The sequence below is a fragment of the Hemiscyllium ocellatum genome, chromosome 3 (genome assembly GCF_020745735.1).
Source record: "Hemiscyllium ocellatum isolate sHemOce1 chromosome 3, sHemOce1.pat.X.cur, whole genome shotgun sequence".
Classification (NCBI taxonomy): Eukaryota; Metazoa; Chordata; class Chondrichthyes; order Orectolobiformes; family Hemiscylliidae; genus Hemiscyllium; species Hemiscyllium ocellatum.
The window spans coordinates 86,305,682-86,312,959 of record NC_083403.1 but is presented as its reverse complement, the minus strand read 5'-3'; positions in this window follow the sequence as shown (position 1 = coordinate 86,312,959).

The following is a 7,278-nucleotide window of genomic DNA, read 5'->3' as shown; positions in this document are numbered from 1 at the left end:
TTCCTAAAGTCTCATATTTTTACTTTACAAATGTGCACGACACCATTATTAAGCCATGCTAATATGTTCTATTCCACACAAACTCCTGCCACCTAATTAACCTGTCCTTTGCCAATTCTCTATCCCTGGACACATTTTTAAAAAGTTCTTGATCTCATTTTCTGACAGCCCCACTGCTCCTCCTTCAGAACCTCCTCAAGTTTTTCCAGAACCACTCACTCTTCTGACTGACCACACTCTCCCTCTCTTACTGCTGCACCCATCAGTGTTGGAACTATGCATCTTTTAGACTCCTGATCTCTCTATCATCAAACTCCCTCATGTGACAATAAAACTCATTCAATTCAATTAAATTGATATTGAAACTCTCCTTCAAACTTACCTCCTGTATATAATTTAGCAGCCTCCCAGAGCTCTCATGTCCTCCCCTGTTCTAGCGTTGAGAAATGTAAGAATGTAACCAAGTGAGGGCCATTTTTACTCTTGCTTGGATCCAACTTTCAACAATGAAGGGTCATGGGATGTTTTGTCATTCAACATGTATAACATGAACATTGTTCAGTCTCACATAGAATATGATTCTGTGTACTTCTTTCTGGCTAGTTTCCCCACTTTTCCTAATGTCTGATTTTGCATGATGCTGGTAACCACTCTGATTTTTCACCTAACTAATCAATCTTCACATACAAGCCCTGCGAATGAACTCCTGCAGCCTAATACACCATAAAGACTTAGCCCAGATACTGTTCTTATCTGACATTTTCAAATATGCTTTTGTTTTGGCAAGGGTCAGCCCAAGACTAGACTAAGGTTGGTTGTCATGTCCAACTGTTGTATTAACAGGTTGACAAGATGTAAAAAACATTCCATATATTTTACCTGCTTAAGAAACCAAAAGTTTTCAGATTTGTATAGTTTAATAATGGTGTGGTGCAGTTAACAATTCCATCAGTTTCTTTCTTGCTCTTTTGTAATAAAATAAGTTATTGATTTATCCTCCTATATTGTCACATGCAAGGGGACCACATTGCTTATAATTTACCCCTCTCTGAAGAAGACTCATATCCAACACAAAATGTTCACTTTGTGTACCTATCCACAGCTGCTGCCAAACCTGCTGGAATTCTCCAGCACTTTTTGTTTTATTTCAGATCTCCAACATCTGCAGTTCCATGCTTTTATTATACAGTTGATCTTCTTCTTTCCTAATCCACTTGTACTGAAGCTATCTTAAATGGTAACATTATTGCCCTACCTGACATCAGCTAACATAGAATGAGAATCAAACCCAGTTGTTTGATAATTTATTGGACAGAACATTTACCCAATTAAAATAAATGGAGTGTGTTTTGCACATTATTGAACCACACATTGACACTTGATTTTTTTTTCATGAATGGAAGACATTCGATATTGCCAGCAATTTTGGGTCCCACATCTCAGGAAGGATATATTGGCGCTGGAGTGGATTTAGAGGAGGGTGAAGAGAATGATCCCAGGAATGAAAGTCTTAACATATGAGGAATGTTTGAGGACTCTGGGTCTATACTCAACAGAGTTTAGAAAGATAAGGAGGAATCTAATTGAAATGTATAGAATACCAAAAGGCCTGGATAGAGTGAATGTTAGGAAGATATTTCCATTAGCAGGAGAGATTAGGGCCTGAGGGCATAGCCTTAGCATAAAGGGAAGACCCTTGAGAATGGAGATGAGGGGAATCTTCAGCCAGAGAGTGGTGATTCCTATGGAATTCATTGCTACAGAAGGCTATGGAGGCCAGGTCATTGAGTATATATAAGACAGTTAGGCAGGTTCTTGATTGTTAAGGGGATTAAAGGTTATGAGGAGAAGGTGGGAAAATGGGGTTGAGAAAGCTTATCAGCCATGACTGAATGGTGGAGCAGACTTGATGGGTGGAATAGCCTAATTTCTGTCCCATGTCTTATGGTCTTATATTACTTAATCCTGTTGTGATCATTCTGACTGTCAAGCAAGATGTGATTACCCTCACCTGGTTACCCTCTTACATCTCTGATTATAGACAGAACAACACCAGGAAAGCTTCTAGATCTATTATTCAGCATAGTAACTTCCATACCATTACCTCTGGTCATCATTGATCCATTCTGCTGATGACATCCAATTCTGCCTCTACAACATATTCCTTCTCCTTTGTACTGCCTTGGTATTGTCAAGTTTACTTTGACTCGTGGTCTTCCATGGTCTGTAATCTTCTTAATGAAGCACTTACCTGCATTCTGCGCTATAGCCTTCATATTCTTAGCATCAATTACTAATCTGGCCACTATCTCAGCTTGATCCAGGCTGTTTGTAATTGTGTTTTATTTGATTGTGAGCTGAACTTTCAATGTTATATCCATTCTATCTTAAAAACTTTCATATGTGTAAAACATAATCTGAGTTTACATTGACTGCATCGGAAATCATCGTGCACACCTTTTCCACTTCCAGGTTTCACTGAACCAATGATATTCTCGGCAGCCTTCTGCCACCTCTGCTCAAATCTGATAATCATACACAATTTGCAAAAGTCAGAGTAACCACAGCTTATTTTCTATGCCTTAGGTTTGCCAAATGGGACATCAGTAACATCAATCACTCTAAACTACACAGAATAATCAAGGAGTTCACTGATGTATCATTCATGAGGGAAAATTCGCCCACGTGTAGTCTGATTTAATTCTCTGAAAGTGATTTGTACATATAGCTAGTTCTTTTATGGCACAGCGTTTTCTTTTAATTTTAATAATATTTTGTGTCCTCTATTTTACAATCTTGTGCTGCTGCTAAATGTTTGTCCAGTCAGAAGAATGGTCAGAAGTAGACTAAATTCAAATATTCTTATACATCAGTGTGCTGACCCTTGGGATAGCAAGTTCCTAGAACTAAAGTATATGGCCAGACAATCTGCTTTAATTGTCCTAGTTGAGAGATGAACACTGACTAGGTCCCAAGAATTCTCCCGAATATTTCTCCACGGTATTGGAGATCAGGAGGAGAGAGGCGATGGGTGAGAATGACATGATGCAGAGTAAATGACAGATGCAGTGTTTTGAAGAGTTAAAGTTTATGGAGAATGTGAGACCTGTCAAAGGGAGAATTGATATAGTCACACTAAAAGGTAGTAAAGGTATAATTTCATCAGCGTGGACTGTGAAATTTCTGATGTGGTGAAAGTAGGAGGAAGAATTACTTTTAATTGAGAGGAACATGGGGTTGGAAACTTAGGTTGCGCCAAACACAACATGAAGCTTTTAAACAGTCAGCTTCAAAGTGAGACAGTATCTAGGAAGAGGGATGGACTAACAAGGGATGTTTTCAGAGGCCAAAAACTTTAGCTTTTGTTTTGCTAAGGTCTAATATGAGGAAATTGCAAACCATCCAAGACTGAATGTCAAACAATGCAGGAAATTGAGAGGATGAAGGGATTAGATTACCTACAGTGTGGAAACAGCCATTTGGCGCAACAAGTCACACCAACCCTCCAAACAATAACCCACCAGACCCACTCCACCACCCTACATTTACCCTGATTAATGCACCTAATACTATGGGCAATTTAGCACGGCCAATTCACCTAACTTGCACATCTTTGGATTGTAGGAAGAAACCGGAGCACCTGGAAGAAACCCAGACAGGGAAGAATGTGCAAACTCCATACAGTCGCATGAGGCGTGTAACTTGCTGCCACCATGTGGTCATTTACGAGTAATCATGTGAGAAAATGGGTGGAAAAATAATTCAGTGTGTGGATTATATCTTGTCCATTGGCATTATGGAAGTTATATACAGCAGTCCATTATTTGCTTTTTTTCCTGTCCACCACTGTATTAAACTAACATGCCTAACGCCTGAGTTTCTTGGTTTACGATTATTTGTAGTTCTGGAGAGTTGCTGAGATAATTTTCGCAACTGGAGTGAATGCAGCAAACAGCTCTGTAAATGTACTGGAAGCGAACAGTCTCTAAAATAACTAACAAAAATGTAACATTTGTGCAATTTGGAAGAGCAAACAACTTGTCATGCCCATCAAAAATAGTCTGGGCTGCTGCCACTGAAGTATCTTTCTCTTTCCAAATTCCCAAATCCTCCTGAGCATCTTCCTAACGACTCTGTGCAGTTGACCTTCAGTAACATGTCAGCCCAGAACCAGTGAGCTACATCTGGATGCCTGCTTGAGATGTGCAGTTTGCTGGTTTCCTTTGCATGAGGCCCAGGTCTCAGAATATTGGTTAGGAAAACCATCATCCTCACCGTGATAAAGTAAAGCAGCGTTAGACATAAGACAGACAGATCTTAATTTGCAACTGCTTTTCATGCAATTGAGATGAAGTTATCATTCACTGGCTGTAAATGTATTTATTCTGCAAAGGAAGCAGTTTCTGTTTATTCTCAATGTCAAGTGTAGTTTCTTGATTTTGTTTCTAAATGCTTATTGCAAAATAGTAAAAGCTAAACTTCCAAACTAATGGAAGGCTTTTATGCTAGTATGTGTATTAGGAAAAGGATAGCAATCCTTCAGACAGGGCTATAACATTGTGCAGTATTAAGGAAGGCTAGTGTGTTTAGTTTAATTCTTGTAATCACATCTAGAATGACTGTTGATCAGACAGGTGATGAGGTAAAATTATAATATATTTGTAAATATGAGATTCTGTGTGCAATAAAGAGTCAACTGTGTATCATCATATGGTTCCTTTTGCTCTCACTACATCTAAGCTTAGACCCGGGGTCTGTAGCTTGGAGTGTAGGGACCCTGCTTGATAGTGGGCCTTGTTGGCTTTGTAATTTTGGGCAGATGACTTCAAGGCATTTATGGCTAGAGAGGTCAGACATACTGAGAGTATCCTGACCTGATATATATCAAAGCTGAAAATGTGTAGCTGGAAAAGCGCAGCAGGTCAGGCAGCATCCAAGGAGCAGGAGAGTCGACGTTTCGGGCATGAGCCCTTCTTCAGGAATGAGGAAAGTGTGTCCAGCAGGCTAAGATAAAAGGTAGGGAGGAGGGACTTGGGGGAGGGGCGTTGGAAATGCGATAGGTGGAAGGAGGTCAAGGTGAGGGTGACAGGCCAGAGTGGGGGTGGGCGCAGAGAAGTCAGGAAGAAGATTGCAGGTTAGGAAGGTGGTGCTGAGTTCGAGGAATTTGACTGAGACAAGGTGGGGGGAGGGGAAATGAGGAAACTGGAGAAATCTAGGTTCATCCCTTGGGATGAACAAGGGATGAACCTAGATTCCTAGCTTGAAATATTTGAACTGGTGCACAGCTGGGCTCCAGATGTGGTGCTGGTGACAGAAAAGCCCGAAGATCCCAGCAGCATCAGACATTTCCAGCCTGGTAAGCATAAGGTAGTGCGAGAGTTGTCTTGCAGGCATCGTGCATATTTAATGAGGTGAGCCATAAAATTGAGCTGACAAACCTGCTAGGGCTCAAGGAGAGAAACTCTCCATAAAATTCCCTGAAATTTGGATACATTTTGGGAAAATTCAGCTCTTAGACTCTTAAACTTGAAAAAACTTCAATCCTTGATATGTATAAATAGTTTTGAAACTCCTTGATGTATATGTATTTTCACTCTTCGTGCACTTAGTTTTAACTTGCGGGAAAAAAGAGGTTTTTTTTATGGTTTTAAGAGCTGATGATGCTAATAAGCCAAGGAAGAAGATGACCCATGATCAAAAGCCATGAGAGTCCAAGCAATAGCATGTGAGACCAAAGATGTATATATAAGTCACTCTGTAACTTAAAGTGATTAGTTTGTCTATTATGTAAAGCTGTTTGAGATGTTCAAATAGATCAAACATATGCTACTTATCAATCCTACTTATCAATCCAGTATGAGTGGTAATTCTTAATTAAGGAATGGAAAAGAGGAAAACAGCAGACAATCTAGAATAAGCATCGTCATATAGGTTGCTGCAGTGTAATTGATATAATATTGCACTAGTAATCGAGAGGTAGGAATTCAGACATTACTTCTAAATCCAGTTTGAGAAACTGAATTAAGCTAAAAAGCTAGAATTGAATGCAGAACAGGCCCTTCAGCCCACTATGTCTGCGCTGACCATGATGTTAATCTAAAATGCACAAAGTCCGTATCCCTCCATTCACTGCCTATTCATGAGTCTGTCTAAATGCCTCTTAACCATTGCTTTTGTTTCTGTTTCTACCAATTCCCATGGCAGCATGTTCCATGCACCTACCACTCTCTTTGTGAAAAAAAACTTGCCTTGCACATCTCTTTTAACTTTCCCCCCTCACCCTAAACCCATACCCCCTATATTTGGCATTTGCACACTGTGAGAAGGTCTCTGACCATCCACCCTAAATATGCCTCTCTTAATTTTATATACTTCTCAGCCTCCAATGCTCTAGCAAAAACAATCAAAACTTGTCCAACTTCTCCTTATAGCTAGTACACTCTGACCCAGACAGAGGCTGTTAAATCTCTTTTGCACTCTTTCCAAAGCCTCCGCATCCTTCTTGCAGTGTGTGGACCAAAACTGCACACAAAGGAGGCTTACATGAACAATTCCTGGGATAAAGGCTGTCAATTCTGGTCTCCCTAATATAGAAAGGATGTTGCGAAACTTGAAAGAATTCTGAAAATTCTGAATTTACAAAGAGACTGCCAGGGTTGGAGGGTTTGAGCTAGAGGGAGAGGGTGAATACGCTGAGACTATTTTCCCTATACTGTCGGAGGCTAAGGGGTGACTTTATAGAAGTTTATACAATTATGAGAGGCATGAATAGAGTGAATAGCCAATGTCTTTCTCCCAGGGTAGGGGAGTCCAAAACTAGAGGGCATAGATTGAAGATGAGAGGGGAAAGAATTAAAAGGCAACTTTTTCACACAGAGGGTGGTACGCGAATGGAATGAGCTGCCAGAGGAAATGGTGGAGGCTGGTTCAATTATAACATTTAAAAGACACATGAATAGAAAGTGTCTGGAGGGATATGGGCCAAATTGTGGCAAATGGTACTAGAGTAATTTACGATATCTGATTGGCATGAATGAGTTAGACTGAAGGGTCTGTGTCCATGCTGTATATTTCTATGACTCTGTGTCATTAGCCAATGGAGTTTAAAAGGATGAGGGGGATCTCATTAAAACTTAAAGAATACTGAGATGCCTGGTTAGAGTGCACCTGAGAAAATGTTTCTACTAGTAGGAGAGACTAAGATCTGAGGGCACAGCCTCAGAGTGAAGGGACAACCTTTTAGAAATAGGATGAATATTTTTCAGCCAGAGGGTGGTG